Source organism: Pleurodeles waltl, chromosome 4_1, assembly GCF_031143425.1.
Source record: "Pleurodeles waltl isolate 20211129_DDA chromosome 4_1, aPleWal1.hap1.20221129, whole genome shotgun sequence".
Classification (NCBI taxonomy): Eukaryota; Metazoa; Chordata; class Amphibia; order Caudata; family Salamandridae; genus Pleurodeles; species Pleurodeles waltl.
Window position 1 is genome coordinate 47,301,351 of NC_090442.1, and position 18,414 is coordinate 47,319,764.

Sequence of the window (18,414 nt, forward strand, 5' to 3'; positions counted from 1 at the left end):
CAAAAAATAAAGCTACACAGGGGAGCGTGCGTCCAAAAAGGCAATGATGCGTCAATTCTTTACTCACAAGGGAGGTCGTGCGTCGTTTCTTCTCCGGTCGGGTCGGCGATGCATCATTTTTCTCCCTCACAAGACAGTGATGCATCGATTTGCAGACGGGGCACCTCAGACCAGCGCAGTCGGGTTGACTTTGATGCCCAGGGACGATGCATGGAAAATCCCGTTGCACGGAGTTAGAAAACCTCGCTGCATGGAGTTTGCGCCATTATCAGAAGCCGCAAGTGGGGCTTGCCAACTTTTCTCCAGCCGCGATGCGTCGTTGTCCCAGCCATGATGCAGGTGGAGCAGCTGTTTTAGCCACGAAGCCGGCAGTGCGTCGTTTATCAGCTGCGTTGCAAATGTTGCATTGAAAATTTCCCCGCACCGCGTTCGGTGCGTGGATTTTCAGCTCTTCTTCTGCCAACTTCACCTTTCAAGGGCTGAGGGACTGGATAGAACACCACTTGGCAGGGCAGGAGTCTCAGCAGAGAGTCCAGGTGCTGGCAGAGGAAATCTTTGATGGCCCTGAGACTTCTACACAGGAGACAAGCTCAATTCAAGCCCTTGGAGATTCTTCACAGGCAGGCATATACCACAAAGTTCAGTCATTGTCCCCTTTCACAGGCAGAAGCAGCAACTGCAGGATAGCCCAACAAAGCCCAGTCACTGGCAGGGGCAGCACTTCTCCTCAGCTCTTCTCCTTGGTAGAGGCTCCTCTTGGTTCCAGAAGTGATCTTGAAGAAATCTAAAGTCTGGGGTCTTGAGTCCACTACTTATACCGCTTTCTGCCTTTGATGTAGGCAAACTCCAAAGGAAAGCCTCTGTTGTTCACAAGATCCTGCCTTGCTGAGGCCAGGCCCCAGATACACACCAGGGGGTTGGAGACTGCACTGTGAGAGGGCAGGCACAGCCCCTTCAGGTGTATGTAACCACTCCTCCCTCCACAGGTGGTTCATCGGGATATGCAGGCTACACCCCAGTTCTCTTTGTCTCACTGTCTAGAGTGGATTCACAAACAGTCCAACTGTCAAACTGACCCAGACAGGGAATCCACAAACAGGCAGATTCACAGAATGGTTTAAGCAAGAAAATGTCTACTTTCTAAAAGTGGCATTTTCAAACTAACAATTCAAAAAACAACTTTACTAACAGATGTATTTTTAAATTGTGAGTTCAGAGACCCCAAACTCCATATTTCTATCTGTTTTCGAAGGGAATCTGCACTTTAATAATATTTAAAGGTAGCCCACATGTTAACCTATGAGAGAGATAGGCCTCAATTTAGCAGTATTTCACTGTCAGGGCATGTAACCCACATCAGTACATGTCCAATTGTTAACATACACTGCACCCTGCCCATGGGGCTACCTAGAGCCTACCTTAAGGATGCCTTACATGTATAAAAAGAGAAGGTTTAGGCCTGGCAAGTGGGTACACTTGCCAAGTCGAATTGGCAGTTTAAAACTGCACAAACAGACACTGCAGTGGCAGGTCTGTGCTATGTTTACAGGGATACTAATGTGGGTGGCACAACCAGTGCTGCAGGCCCACTAGTAGCATTTGATTTACAGGGTCAGGACACCTCTAGTGTACTTTACTAGGGACTTACTAGTAGATCAAATATGCCAATCATGGATAAACCAATCAACAATACAGTTTACACAGAAAGCATACGCACTTTAGCACCTGTTAGCTGTGCTAAAGTGCCCAGAGTCTTAAAGCCAACAAAAACAGGTCAGAGAAAATAGGAGAAAGGAGGCAAAAGGTTTAGGGATGGCCCTGTAAAAATGGGCCATTTCCAACAATGGCAATGCCCCCACTGTGTTTGATGGTATTGTTGTGGTGTATCCTCTTGTAGCCGTTGAGTGTTGCGGTGGGGACGTCAGGGTTCGAGGTGAGGTTGAGCCATGTTTCAGTGATGAAGGCAACGTCAGGGGAGAGGGTAGTGATGGTGTCCCAGATTTTAGTGGTGTGCTTACAGAGGGATCTGGAGTTGAATATGGTGCACTGGAGTGGTTCCGGGTTGTTTATGGTCCCCTGGGTGGGAGCAGCAGGCTGGCGGTCCTATGTTGCAGGAGAAGCGGCAATGGCAGTAGGTGAAAGGTCCTTTGGTTGAATGAGGGGATGTTGTTGTGGTGTCTGTGGTCCAGGGCCAGAAGTTTCTTAGTGCTGTAGCAGTGGGTGGCGAGAGGCCAGAGGTCTTAGCATTGAGTGCAGTCCGGGCACAGGCAGGTTTGCCTTTGATGTACTCTTGGCACGTCAGCAACACGGCCGCACTGCAGCCTCCATTAAGTAGGTCTGGGGGGGAGGTTGGGTGGTGGGAAGAATGAAGAAAGATAGAAGGCAAAAAAGAGTTGCAGGAGAGGAACAGAAAAAGCAGCAGAAAAGAGGTAGGAGGTGCAGAAAACAATCAGGAAAGGAACAAAAAAAAAGCAGAGGAACAAGCTGAAAGGAGGCAGAAGGTGCAGAAAACGAGCAGGAAAGGAACAGAAAATGCAGGGGAACAAACAGAAAAGAGGGCAGAAGGTGCAGAAAATAAGCAGGAAAGGAACAGAAAAAGCAGAGGAACGAGCAGAAAAGAGGGAGAAAGTGCAGAAAAATTAGACGAAACAACTGAAAAATGAGTGGAATCAAGCTGAAAAGAGGCAGAAAGAGCAGGAAAACAAGAAGAAATGGAACAGAAAGGCAGAGGAATGATCAGAAAAGAAGCAGAAAGCGCGCAGGGGAGTGCTAGCATAGGGCAGCTGTCCTGTGCGAGCCACTCACCTGAATTTCTGGCATTCTGAATGGGGTGATGACAATTCCCCAATCCCTGTGAAGACTAACGTGACCGCGAAAAGTACATTGCCCTATCGCAAGTCCTCAAGGGAGTTTTGGTAAGAGAAAAAGAGCAAATACCAGCTTGTGCTTCATGGACTGCAAAATCAGACTGCTGGACCCTGGACTGCGTTTCGTGTTGGGCGTCATTACTTCTGATATCTCAAAATACTGGGTTCTTGGTGTTGTAGGATTCTGGGCTGCAAAATAATTACTTCACCAATACATTGAACTTGCATAAACTATTGTATATTGCATAATGTCAGTTACTGTTGACACATTGTGCATACATTTCTATTAGGCTGAACAAGTCTCTTCCTCTTTTTACAATACTTTCAGTCTCTCTGAATCAATGTCCAAACTCAAAAACAATCAACTTGACTAAAGGGCTTCTTTGTGTTCAGCTGTAATCTCTTTCCAATAATAGTTTTGATAAACTTTTCCTATTTCCAACGTCCTCATTCTCAGGGGAGCTTGTTACAGGAAATACGTCTTTACTTAATGTCTGTTTAGTGGTATCTTGGATTCCCACCCGAACGATAAATCATGCTAGTTATTATTGTCATAAATTATTTGAAGGACGGAGCTCTGTTTTGTTTCATTTAAGCAAATAATCTTTCTTTACCTTGAAATGAAGTTACTTGCTTGAAAAGTTCAGAAGAACCCAAACTGGGCTTTTTCCCCTTTCTTATTTTCTCTCTTTTACAGGAAACATGGGATTGTCGGCAGAAAACGGAAGAGGAGAGCCAAGACTCTGCAGGACGGCAACCGGAGGGTGAGGATCACCGAAACGTGATTGGAGGCTGTCTGGAGGACGAGAAATGCTGGAACTCAACTGGAAGCTGGTTGGAGAATGAGGAACACTGGAACTCGACTGGAGGCAGACTGCAGGACAAGGAACTTGACTTGACTGGAAACAGGTGAGCAGAGCAATAGGTACGAAGCCAAGCAAGGCCTCTGACTCATAAGCATCCTTAAATAATCAAATGTTCACATGCCTTTTGGCAATTGATTGCTTGTTAAGGAAATGAGCATTTATCCTCCTGATTGTGGCACATGTTCAATACAGATCACAATGTGAAAAGCATATGTTTTGGCAGTTACAGGTGGAGAAGGTGGAATACAATATGCATAATCAACAAGCATTGGTTATAATAAATGAGACATTTAACAAGCACTGGTTATTGCAAACGTAATATTCGAGGATGTAGTGAATATACCCAAATAAGTCTGTAAGTTGCAAGCAACAGCATTTTACTGTAATTGAGCTCTTAGATGTGCTAGTGTACCCACAACAGTTCTCCCCCCAAAAGGCCAACGTGCTGGGCGTAGTTTCATAGAATTTAACAGATTAAATTGTTGCACCAAACGAGGAGCATGAACGAAAGATGCGGGTTCCCAAAAACACTCAGAAGGATCATATCCTTTCCAGTCTATCAGATAATGCAACTTACCATAGATTCGCTTAGCATCTGAAATGCGACATACCTCATATTCCTGATGCCCACTGACAATGATTGGAGGCGGTGGTGAGTCAGGTCTGGTGCTTGGGTGGTAGGGTTTCAACAGAGATATATGAAATACTAGGTGTATCATATATTAGGGAGGTAGTTGCAGCTTCGTTGTAACTGGTCCTAAGACCCGTGTGATCTTGAAGGGTCCTAGATAATGTGGTTGCAGTTTTCTGGGACCTGCTAGGGTACTGTTACGAGTAGAGAGCCATACTAAATCTCCAATTTGGTAAGTGGGTTCAGGGCTTCTGTTTGTCAGCTTGTAATTTCATTTGGGTTTTGTGTTTAGCTAGCTTGTTTTTCGCTTTCCATTGGATGTCCTGTGAAATCTATAATCGTTCAGTGACGGAGGGAACTGATGGGGTAAAGTCTGGAAGTGTTACCGGGCGATTACGGGGATGGATGCCGGTGAGCAAATAAAATGGTGAGCACCCTAACCTTGAGTGGATCGAGTTATTATATGTGAATTCTGCCAAAGGTAAGGCTTGGTCCCAAGTCCCTGTTAGTGAGGACTTGAGGCACCTGAGCATTTTTTCTAATGTCTGGTTAACTTTCTCTGTTTGACCATCTGTTTGAGGGTGGTAAGCAATGGATAGGGCTATTTCTATGCAAGTGAAGAAAAAAAGGCCTTCCAGAAAAGAATATTGATGTGATTTGACTTCCACGATCAGAGATAATTTTCGTGGGCAAGCCATGTAGTTTGACTATATTGTGAAGGAACATAGGTGGTCATTATGACCCTGGCGGTATTATAACCGCAGGGCCAAAACGACGGGAGCACCGCCAACAGGCTGGTGGTGCCTCCCGGCGTATTTTGACCGCAGCGGTAGCGCTGCGGTCGCACCGCCGGGGCCGGTGGTTTACCACCACAATGGCCCCGGCGGATGTAATCCGCCAGGGCAGCGCTGCTTGCAGCGCTGCCCAGGGGATTACGAGTCCCCGACCGCCAGCCTTTTTCTGGCGGTCTGAACCGCCAGGAAAAGGCTGGCGGTACGGGGAGTCGTGGGGCCTCTGGGGGCCCCATGCGGCTAAGCGCGACGGGTGAAACTGCACCCGTCACACGGCCGCAACACCGCTGGCTCCATTTGGAGCTGGCTCCTATGTTGCGGCCGTGATCCCCGCTGGGCCAGCGGGCGGAAACCAGGTTTCCGCCCGCCGGCCCAGCGGGGATCTCCAAATGGCCGCGGCGGGGGTGCGGCCGCATGGCGGTCAGATCTTGGCGGGCGGCTGATGCCGCCCGCCAAGGTCGTAAAGACCCCCATAGTGCTAAGTTCAGCAGCCATTGGCAATTTCTTTAGTGGCACGAAATGTGCCATTTGTGACAGGTGGTCTACTACAATTAACACAGTATTATGTTTGTTAGATTCTGGGACATCTGTAATAAAATCCATGCCGACTGTGTGACATGGTTTAGGGGGAATTGACAATGGCTGGAGAAGACTAGCGGGAGCGAGGTGTGAGGATTTATTATGAGCACAGGTTGAGCATGAATTTACAAGGACATAAACACATTGGAGCATGATTTTCCACCAAAATGTTTGTGAACAGTTTTCTAAAGTCTTTTGTATACCTGGGTATCCAGCCTGAGCGGAATCATGATTTCAGACTAGTACTTGATGTTCAATTCCTGCATTGGAATGATTTCAGATGCTAAAGAATAAAAAAAAAATCTGGAAGCCTCCACTGCGGAATTTAAATATATTAAAAAAGAAAGACAAGTTTCAGAAAGACATTAGAAAGTACAATAAAGAACATACTTATCCTTATTTGAGAAAAGACTTCTATCAACAAGGTCCAAATAATGGGGGATTCCAACACCAAAGGCTTACATTTTCTGAAAGTAGTTTGTCAGGCTCTGACAGTGATAATACTTCAGGGAATGCTACAAGCCTTGGATTAGGCACTGGTCCATTCACATCCAATCAGTCTTTTTTACCCTGGGGCCAGAGACCCCAAAGGGGCGGAGTAAAGAACACAAGACAAGGATGGTACAGGAATCAGTACACTCCGGGCCAAACACGGAACCATTAATATGAATGGTAGATGCATAGTTATCTACTTCAGGATTCTGAAATGGTAGAGGCTCAGTTTTCTATTAAAGATTCTGAAACAGTCCCCATTATCAATTTATCATCACATGATCTTAGCTGTACTGAAATTGAAGTTTTAAGTTTGGGCTTATTCTTTGTTCCTACCAGACAGAATGATCCTTTTACAACACAAATTGAATTGTATAAATTCTTCAGAGATGTGAGACTGAAATATTTTTTTCACGCTACACTGATTAATAAACATCAAGATTTTACAGGTTTGCACTGTCCTTCGGCTTTTTATCCACCAACGAACCGCATGCCTAAAGAATTGATAACCTTTGAAAATGTAGTCTTGACTGAAGTGGAACAGGTTTTGAAACAAAATAGATATGCAAAATACATTTTCTCCAAAATACAGCAAGCTACCTTGGACTCGCTGGCTTGTGAAAAAGATATCGTAAAAAAAGCCAGCAGACAAAGAGGATATTATTATTGTGCAAGATTTGAAGGATTATGATTCAGAAATAATGAGACAACTACTGAATCCTAGTCATTATCAGATATTACCTGGGAATCCTACTTCATCTATCAGAAAATAAATATTGACACTCAACTTGACAGGGTTACCTGGACACTAGTTGAGTCAAAAATAATTTGACTACTTGAATAGAGATGATTATACAATACTGGCTTTTTATACACTTCCTAAGATTCATTAAGTTGAGAAAAAAAAAAAAGAAAACCTATTGTGGTGGGCTGCCAATCTGTTCTACAAACTCTAACTGAATATGTGGATTTTTTCATTAAACTATTAGTTACATCTACAAGATTTTATACACAAGATAGCTAGGCAGTCATTACAAAAATAGAGGGACAGGAATTCGACCCTTTAAATGATATTTTGGTTACTATGGACATTGAAAGTCTTTACACCAACATTCCACAAACAGATGCTTTAGCAGTCATTACCACAACATTAGATATGAGACCATGTCCCCATAATGTGCCTACTGACTTAATCAAAAATTGTGCCAGGATGGCAAAATTTCTTTATGTTTAATGGGGAATTTTTGGGCCAGATTAAGGGTGTGCCTATGGGGCTATTTTTACCCCAGATATTGCAAACCTGTATGTAGCTGAATTTGAAGAAAACGTTATGTACAGTGGAACCAATCCTTATTTGAGCAACATAAAACACTGGCTAAGATACATAGATACATAGATGATATGTTATTAATATAGCATGGATCTATGAGCCATCTTTTGGAATTCCATAGGTGGCTTAATGTCAAGAATACTAATCTTCATTTTACAATAGATTAAAATCATTGTTCTAATAATTTTCTTGACTTGAAAATCTTTCATGAAGATGGTTATTTGTTTCTAAGTTTATATACAAAACCAACTTCAAGTAATACTCTTCTCAATACACTAGCCATCACCCTCATAATTTGAGAGATAATCCCCCATTTGGGCAGTTTTTACATATTAGACCAGTGGTTCTCAACCTTTAGACTTCTGTGGACCCCCACTTTATCATTACTGGAACCTGGGGACCCCCACTGAATCCTTATTGGAATCCTGGCACCCCCACCAATGAGTCATTACTGAACGCTAGGGACCTAATCTGTTAAGATTATATAATTTTCTAACCAGTTGCGGCCCACCTGAGAAGGCTTCACGGACTCCCAGGGTGCCCCGGACCACAAGTTGGGAACCACTGTACTAGACAGAACTGTACCAAAAAAGATTATTTCAATGAAGCACAGGTTTTGTGTTCTAAATTGCTCACTAGAGGGTATCCCTACCGATTGGTGAAAAGATCATTGAAAAGACAGTGTTATTATGACCGTGAGGCTCTACTGCAAGTGAAGGACAAACAGGTTCAGTCTAAGATCACATGTGTAACAACCTTTGGTATAGTGTTTAATATGATCAAACTAATTATCCTCAAAAATTGGCACTTGCTAAGTACAATTTAGATTTATTATGACAGGCCCTTATTTCCTTCTAAAAAAAAAGCAAGAATTTAAGGGATAGACTGGTCCGACCCCACAATGATCCTGAACCAGTTTCACTGCACCAATTATGGGGTTTGGAACCCGCTATTGAGCATTACACATGTGGTAATTGCAATGCATGTGGTAGTAGTGAAAACATATAAGATTAATGATGGTAAATGGACTATCAAACATCATTCTAATTGTGGTTCTAAAAATATGGTGTATTGTGCTAAAGGTAAGGAAACGTATTACGTAACATCAGTCGTGTATTCAATGCAAAGTACAGAGTGTTCCCCTTGTTGAACACTATTTGAAAATGTCCCATGCATCGAATGCAATGCAAAGGTTTTTGTCAGAAGTTGTGAAATGTCCTAAACGCAGACATGAGTGTATTTGTGGAATCTGGTTAATGGATTGTCATTTATTTTGTCTTCATGTAGATTACATCGGCCTTTCTTTATATTGGAGTAACTGACTAGCGGTAAGCATGGTCCTTTGGGAGTCCTGGTACTGTAGATTGGATGTTAGAACTTTACTCTTGATTTGGTATATTTTTGTTTAGTTGGATGTGCTGGACGAAAAGGATTAAGCAGTGCTTTTCTAGCAAGTTGATGTTGAAGCAAGTATTAATATGCTGTGTTGCTTTATTTTTGGAATTGGTTTTGGGCATTAGTTGGTACACTTTGCTTGGGGGTATTTAACTTTTGTCAGTTATTTGAGGAGCACTGGTGGGTTATTTTATTTTGATATAATATACGTAGCAGTGACTCCACATAGTCAGAAGTCAGATCAATGACTGGATAGGCAGACGGATTCATGGAGCAGAAGTGCGCAGAAGCCTCATGTGCAGGATCGCTGGTGAAGGTAACATCATGGAGCTAAATAGTTGACCAGAGGTGGCCCATAAGGGGCTTCGTGACTCAGCCTCAGTCTCATGGGGCACGACCGTGAATGAACCCTCATCCGGAATATCTGCAATTTCTTGTCCACAGGAGGCACTGGCAGAACAGCAAGGCACACCTCTAGTAGACACTCGAAGAGGCACCAGGTGCAATAAAATACAGGTTGCACACACCAGAGGATTGGCCGGAATGAAGTGACCAATCATGCTCCAATTTCTCCAGCAAAAGAGCACCAAGGAACTGCACCATGCGATCAAGGCACAGCTGGGCTGGTGGTAGTAGCTTCATCACTCCGCTTAGCTGAGAAGGCACAATCACTGCATATTAGGAACATCAGCAGCAGTATTCCGCCAATCAATGCCAAAGTCACAGGAAAGCTGCCAAACAAACTTCAAAAGAGTGAATGGATAGCTGATGGAATGACTCTGAAGACAGTCTGGAAGATGGAAATTAATCCAGACCTAACAGCCCTAAAGAAGTGCGCAATCTCCATTGTGCTTGATGTGCTAAATATTCTGGAAACCAGCTCTCCTCTGCTTGGGGAAGTTGGTATTTAAAAGGGATTGTATCTCGGTTGATGATCTCCCTATCTGGAGAGCATACGTCTCTCTAGCCAATGCCAACGCTACTTGATTTTGGAACAGTAGCACCTTTAGTCTGCTAAGCTTGTCATAATTTGCATTAGTAGTATCAATGTGAGGCCACATTTCTGCTACTCTTATCTCATGTGTGGGGGGGGAACAGAACATGTCCACAATAAGTTACAATTTGAGAGACTTAAATTGCGTAGGCAATTCCTGGTCTCATCTCGCATCAGCTATGTTCATTCAGGATCACTTAACTTCCATTTGAAAGTAAATACAATACCGGACCAATCAAAGGAGTACCCTTCAAAAAATCAGGCCAAGTTTGCGACCCATGCATTGCAAAGCCCATGAAGGGAAATTGGCAGATTTATACGAGCCATACTGTTGATGATGTTTCTGCTTCAGTGAAAGGCAGCTTTTCTTAATTTTCAATATTGAGCATTGTGTAACTTGCTTCCTTTTTTAGCCATTATCTGTGGTTCCCTGGATAAATTAAAAGCAGCAAACAAGTCACTGCTGTTTATGTATTTCCAGGGGACACGGCCATTTTTCAGAATCAGTAATGTCCAACCTAACTGCACGATGGAACGCAGTTGATTTTGTCCATGGTGTAGAAGGGACATGTCATTCTGAATGATGTCAATTACAGATGACACTATGTTAGACAGAGTATTCATTCCATTATCGACAACAGCTACAGCCTTTTCCAATGTTCCATATCTATCTGCATTAAATGTGCTATTGCTTCCATTTGCAAAAGATTCTAGATCTCATTGTATACGGCACACAGGAATCTCTTAGAGCGGGGCTTTCTGGGACCTAGCTAGAAAGCTCGTAAGTCTATGTCGTCAGATAGCATATTCAGATGTTCTTTAACTGCTGCTAAGGTGTTAGTCTGTAACCATTGTTCACACTGTATGTGGTAACTATACCACTGCTGACCTGAGACAAAATGAGGGTCCGGCCAGCTAATCTTGAAACTCCCCTGAGGAATTAACAAAATGCGCCTGACACCCAGTCATGTCTTTTGGCCACAATAACCATCCACTGGGACTGGAAAGTGATGAATTATAGTTACCATCCTGAACCTTAGCATTTAATTCTTCCCTGGTGACATTGAGGAATAATTGCCAATTGGTGAATTTGCCTGGTGTAGGGATACTGGGCTCATTCAGTTATTTTATTTTTGCTAATGCTAGACAGAATGTCTGTTGAACTGTGTCATTTAAAAAGATCCTTTGGAAAGGAATAAGGCATGCTCTAAACAAATATTCTGTACTCTGAATTTGCCAATCTTGTGTTCCCCAACCACTCTACACATGAATAGTGCTTTTCCACTACTCATAACCTTCAACAGCAAGTCAGGAAACAAATGAATCTGAAAAGATCAATTTGGTGTCAGTTAGCAAAACCCTTTGTGGCTTTGAAGGTGGTAATTTGAAATAATATGACTCTGCATTTGTAGTGTTATGCACAGAAAAATATGCAAATGTGCCTATGTTTTGGGGCTCCCTACTGGAGGTGTTGAACATTGTTCCCACTGTGTATAGTTAAATATTGATCGATGTCTAGCTGCTCTGTGCAGGTAGTAATGTACCCAATGATTATTACAGAACGTTTTCCCATAATTTGCTGTGTTAATGTACACATCATCACTTTCAAATACAGTGTAACCTTGCAGCTCAGCAAGCATTGGATCAACTGTTTGAACATTCCAGTCAAGAGAAACAACACCAGGTGTAATTACATCAGTCATTTAAATTTTTAATACATATAGAATTTGGATAACCTCAAGAGGCCAGTATATATCAAACGGAACTTTATCTCAAACAATCCCATCTGGAATTTGTGCTATTGAAATGGTCACAGGGGACAAGTCTCTTCGGACCTTATGTGAGGAAAGATAAGGTGTTAAAACTGCATCTACTGGCTCGACAGAGGAGCGTTCAGGAAGATAATGACCATTTATCAAGAAAAAGAATACAGTCACAAAACCAATCCACAATAGAAAGGCTAGCAATGTCAATAATATCCACAGATAATATCATGGATAGACACAATGGTTATTTGTAAGCCATATTTACAGCTTGTGTGTCTTTGAAACTGTTTCAGTAGCAGGTGCAGATGAAGATGAAAAAAAGTCAGTCCCTACAAACACAGGAGCCGGTGCATTACTGGTAGATAGAAGACAGCCACATCTTAGACAGTACTTTCTGTGAAGTTGTAGCAGAAATAAGCAGAAGCAATAAGCATAAGACCCTCCCCATGCTCTAGGAGGAATTTGTAGCATTGTTATACATGCTGACATGTTCAGAAGTGTTGTCGTTTCTTCTTTGGAGAGGTATGACCTGTTGGGTAGTGAAAGGGAACCCGGGGACTACCCAAGGGACCACTGGGTCTACTGTGCTGGAACTCCCACATGGTGTACTTTGAAGTTGTCAATTGAGACAGATCTGTTTACTTTAGAACCTGCCAGCAGTGGTAGAATGATAGTTCTGGTGCTTTGTATTCCCAGGACTGGAATTGGTGCTCTGTAGGATGGGCCAAATTCCTTCTTCACAGCAATCTTCTCACGAACCAAATTCCCAACTTTAAGAATCCATCCTGAGAAGTTGTTGGCAAATCCCTTATTCCCAAGGTGGCAGTATTGATGGATGAATTATCATCGCAAAATTGCTGAAGCTCCTATAAGATAGTTAGACGCTCATTTATGTCAAAAGGTGTGTCTGCCGTCACCATACCAGGGCCATCTGTATCTGGGACATACATAGGTATCCCAAAGTGGCCCTCATAAGGAGTGCATCCTCCCAAGGACTGTCTTGGTAGATTATTCTGTGCTCTCTGGACACCATATAGGTAATGAAGCCAACTGCAGCATGAACCTAATACTCTAGCTGTTAAGGAATGCTTCAGATCACGGTTCCTTCCGTCCACAACCGAATTACCCTCAGGATGGTAGGGTGAGGAGTAATGGGGGTGCAACTCCATTATCCTCATGGTGTCCCTGAATGCCTTAGAGGCAAAAGCAAAGCCCTGGTCCGAGTGGAATGCTGCAACTGCATATATACCAATAACAATCAGCAGGTCTTTTATAATAGTTTGAGCATCAGTCAATGGCTGTGGCCATACCCACAGGAATCTAGAACAAGAATCAACAGTGACTAAGATGCATTTGTATGCACCATCAGGTTGTAAAGGACCGCAGTAGTCCAGGTACACACATTGTAGTCGCCTGTTGGACACTAAGAGGGATATCTGCAAGGGGCGTTTGATGTTTGAGCCCTTGATTTGCTGGCAAATGTCACAGCAAAGGACACATTGCTTGGTCTGCTTGTATAGAACTATCCACCTGAAGCATTTCTGCAAGAGTGTTATTGCAGCCGCAACACCAGCATGGGTAGATGCAACCCCATCAAGCACTGCTTTGATGAGATCTAATCTCTGGTCTTGGTTGGGCATCACTTGATCTCCAACCACAGGAATTGTTGCATAGGCAACATTCTGTGCACTGATATGGTAGGAATATTTAGTAGGGTATGCTTTTGGAAGAGGCTTGCCCTCAGCCAAAGTTTTCACTGCAGCCTGAATTTCATTATCCAATCTCATGTGGGAACAAGTCACTGTAGCAACAGAATATTGCAGATTTTGCCGCTTCATCAGCCAAGGTGTTACCAATAACGTGTACACGTTGGTGGCCCAATGTATGTACTACATGAGCATCTGGCAGCTTATCCTTAAGATGATTCACCCTCATCCACAGGGATTTGTGTTTGATGGTGTTCCCCTTTGAGGCTCTGAACCCGTTCAACCGCCAATGATTGAGGTAATCATTGTAGGACTGGACACAGTAGTATGAATCACACTATCAATGTGAAGTGTCTTGGATCCGTACATATGCCAAGATGAGACCTTCAAGCTCAGCCAATTATGATGTGCAGTCCCCTAGGGCTGCGTGTCGGTATTGTGAGGGTGGACTACACCATCCTTCATCACTCCTCTTATGGCTGCGTATCCCAGGAAAATGACAGAACAAGCCCATCAGATTGTACAGTCCTCTAAACATGTTTACTGCGCTACCAAACATCAGTCCATCTAATGCTTTACAACAATTCTCCACAAACTCCCCCTAAGACTGGTTAGACAGTCTCCTACTGACCCTGAATCTCAACCTATACTCTTCAGGGGTGACTCCCTAATAAGCAATCAGGGCTTCCTTCAGGGGGGTGTAACTCTTCCTGTCTCTCCCGTCTAGGGCCAATAAGGAACCCCTCCCATCATCAGGAATATAACTCCCCAGGGCACTTCCCCAATCTTCCTCAGGGACTGCACTGTCAGAATCATCTCATACTCCTGCAGCCATGGACGTATGTCATTCCCCCTCCTTGAAGCTACCTCAAGTCTACCATAAGTCTGTGGGTACGTGGATGGTGTTCTTAACACTAAACTCCAAATTGTTGCCACCACTGGACTGCACCTGCAGCAACAGTGAGTCCAGAACTCTACAACTCTGCTCAAGGGTCAGCTTCCTTTCCCCAAAGGCAAGCTTTTCCCATTCAAAGGCCCTTTCAACCTCTGCCATTTTCTACTGAGGTAAAACCTTCTCCGCCTCTACCCTTCTGTGCTCCACAGTCAGCCTCAACCTCAGGTCCCTCTCAGTCTGCCTATCCTTGAGTTCCTCAGGGGGAGGGGATGGTAGGCGACACTGCTCCTGGTGTCTATGGGGTCCTCACTCTCTACTGGCGTCCCTGTCTGGTCATTTTCTCCCTCCTCATCTTTTATCAGGTCACTGCCCTTTGGGGCTGTGGATGGGGAACTCTTTAACTCAGAGTCCTCACCATTCTCTGGGTCCTCCACAGGGTCTCCCTCAGAACCATCCCCCCTCCTGGTCCTCTTCCTCAGCTGCTTTTCCACCGCCAATTTCAAAATAATACAGGGTTTTCAAAGGTCCCTACCCACTGGTAGTCTCCTCTCCCTGTAGAAAACCTTTAACTCCCCCTCAGTCTAATACAACAGGTGGTCTAGGTGAAATATTAACCCCATTTTTGTAAGGTAACAACACTGGTATAAGCAACAGGAGTCCTAAATGCAAGGAAACAGAGCAGGAGTAAACAGTAAAGTAACAAATATGAAAGAACAGGAAAATCACAAAACAAGTAATGGTCTAAGTGCAGAGTTTGTGGTGCAACACTGAGTCACTAAGGTGTCACGCAAACATAAGTCCTATCCTTACTGTTAAACACCAATGTTAGAAATGTGGTTTCTGGTTGGCTAGGGAATGCACCTAAGCAAGGCAACCCATCACCCCCTGGTAGCTTGGCACAGAGCAGTCAGGCTTATCTCCAGAGGTAATTACTGTAGCACGGCTCAATCCTGATAATGCCAAAGCCATAAGGTCACACGCTATCCTGAAGGTGTAGGAATCAAAAACAATAACTCAGGACATGAGGGCATGAAATACAGCAGTAATGCTAATGAGTCCTCACGTTAGATCGCAAATCAGGTTATGAGAATGTACATGAATTACCAACGGTCATCATAATTCACCAATACCAGCTAACTTACTGTGAGCTTATCAGTAATGGACACCCAGTAGCCCAGCGCACATACCATCATGGAATTCTAGGGCATGGCGTGCCTGTGCTCCTATCACAGGGATGTGTAATTCCTATAGCCCGATAACAGGGACATATTGTTTGGGGTCAAGGGCAACAAGTTTCATGTTTATTTTGTCCTTTGCACAAGTAGGCCCACCCCCTGCAGCACAAACGCTTTGGCTGTCAGTTTACAGAGAAGGTAACTGTCTGCTGTTGAGGGAATATGTGTGTCCATATGTTAATGCTGTTCGAATTTGTATTTATAGTTCATTATTGAAAAGTCTTCATTATTAGGGTGAGCACTGTAAATAAAAGTTTTAAGGTCACACTGCACTAATGACAGTAGTTCCAGTAAAAATAAAAGTAGACACACATTTGAAAAGTTTTACAATATGAGGCTAAATATATTGCTCCCAGATTGCTCTCTGATTAAATGTTTGCAGAAGCTTGTAAGCAAGAGTGATGATTCTTTGCTTTTAATAGTAGTTGAAGCGTCAGTTAGTAAAATGTGTTGATGCATGCTAGTATTTCCAAAAAATATTCCTAATGGAAAATCAGTGTAACCATTTTAAACAAGATTATGGGAAGCATGAAAATAAACAAGCATGGCAAAGCCAACCTGTAAGGAAATGCCTCCTTGGCATGGTTGCCCCCTGACTTTTTGCCTTTGCTGATGCTATGTTTACAATTGAAAGTGTGCTGAGGCCTGCTAACCAGGCCCCAGCACCAGTGTTCTTTCCCTAACCTGTACTTTTGTATCCACAATTGGCAGACCCTGGCATCCAGATAAGTCCCTTGTAACTGGTACTTCTAGTACCAAGGGCCCTGGTGCCAAGGAAGGTCTCTAAGGGCTGCAGCATGTCTTATGCCACCCTGGAGACCTCTCACTCAGCACAGACACACTGCTTGCCAGCTTGTGTGTGCTAGTGAGAACAAAACGAGTAAGTCGACATGGCACTCCCCTCAGGGTGCCATGCCAGCCTCTCACTGCCTATGCAAGTATAGGTCAGTCACCCCTCTAGCAGGCCTTACAGCCCCAAGGCAGGGTGCACTATACCATAGGTGAGGGTACCAGTGCATGAGCATGGTACCCCCTACAGTGTCTAAACAAAACCTTAGACATTGTAAGTGCAGGGTAGCCATAAGAGTATATGGTCTGGGAGTCTGTCAAACACGAACTCCACAGCACCATAATGGCTACACTGAAAACTGGGAAGTTTGGTATCAAACTTCTCAGCACAATAAATGCACACTGATGCCAGTGTACATTTTATTGCAAAATACACCCCAGAGGGCACCTTAGAGGTGCCCCCTGAAACTTAACCGACTGTCTGTGTAGGCTGACTAGTTCCAGCAGCCTGCCACACTAGAGACATGTTGCTGGCCCCATGGGGAGAGTGCCTTTGTCACTCTGAGGCCAGTAACAAAGCCTGCACTGGGTGGAGATGCTAACACCTCCCCCAGGCAGGAGCTGTGACACCTGGCGGTGAGCCTCAAAGGCTCACCCCTTTGTCACAGCCCAGCAGGGCACTCCAGCTTAGTGGAGTTGCCCGCCCCCTCCGGCCACGGCCCCCACTTTTGGCGGCAAGGCTGGAGGGAACAAAGAAAGCAACAAGGAGGAGTCACTGGCCAGTCAGGACAGCCCCTAAGGTGTCCTGAGCTGAAGTGACTCTGACTTTTAGAAATCCTCCATCTTGCAGATGGAGGATTCCCCCAATAGGGTTAGGATTGTGACCCCCTCCCCTTGGGAGGAGGCACAAAGAGGGTGTACCCACCCTCAGGGCTAGTAGCCATTGGCTACTAACCCCCCAGACCTAAACACGCCCTTAAATTTAGTATTTAAGGGCTACCCTGAACCCTAGAAAATGAGATTCCTGCAAACTACAAGAAGAAGGACTGCCTAGCTGAAAACCCCTGCAGAGGAAGACCAGAAGACGACAACTGCCTTGGCTCCAGAAACTCACCGGCCTGTCTCCTGCCTTCCAAAGAACTCTGCTCCAGCGACGCCTTCCAAGGGACCAGCGACCTCTGAATCCTCTGAGGACTGCCCTGCTTCAAAAAAGACAAGAAACTCCCGAGGACAGCGGACCTGCTCCAAAAAGACTGCTACTTTGTTTCAAGGAGCAGCTTTAAAGACCCTGCAATCTCCCCGCAAGAAGCGTGAGACTTGCAACACTGCACCCGGCGACCCCGACTCGGCTGGTGGAGAACCAACACCTCAGGGAGGACCCCCGGACTACTCTACGACTGTGAGTACCAAAACCTGTCCCCCCTGAGCCCCCACAGCGCCGCCTGCAGAGGGAATCCCGAGGCTTCCCCTGACCGCGACTCTCTGAAACCTAAGTCCCGACGCCTGGAAAAGACCCTGCACCCGCAGCCCCCAGGACCTGAAGGACCGAACTTTCACTGGAGAAGTGACCCCCAGGAGTCCCTCTCCCTTGCCCAAGTGGAGGTTTCCCCGAGGAAGCCCCCCCTTGCCTGCCTGCAGCGCTGAAGAGATCCGTTGATCTCTCATAGACTAACATTGCAAACCCGACGCTTGTTTCTACACTGCACCCGGCCCCCCCCGCGCTGCTGAGGGTGACATTTCTGTGTGGGCTTGTGTCCCCCCCGGTGCCCTACAAAACCCCCCTGGTCTGCCCTCCGAAGACGCGGGTACTTACCTGCAAGCAGACCGGAACCGGGGCACCCCCTTCTCTCCATTCTAGCCTATGCGTTTTGGGCACCACTTTGAACTCTGCACCTGACCGGCCCTGAGCTGCTGGTGTGGTGACTTTGGGGTTGCTCTGAACCCCCAACGGTGGGCTACCTTGGACCAAGAACTGAACCCTGTAAGTGTCTTACTTACCTGGTAAAACTAACAAAAACTTACCTCCCCCAGGAACTGTGAAAATTGCACTAAGTGTCCACTTTTAAAGTAGCTATTTG

The 18,414-nt window shown here is 44.9% G+C and overlaps 1 protein-coding gene across 1 annotated transcript in view; it reads right to left on the minus strand.

Annotated features, from left to right (window-relative positions):
- The window catches only part of LOC138287366 (zinc finger protein 501-like), a 90,252-nt gene that overhangs the window by 59,856 nt on the left and 11,982 nt on the right, over nt 1-18,414 (minus strand). The window lies entirely within an intron of this gene.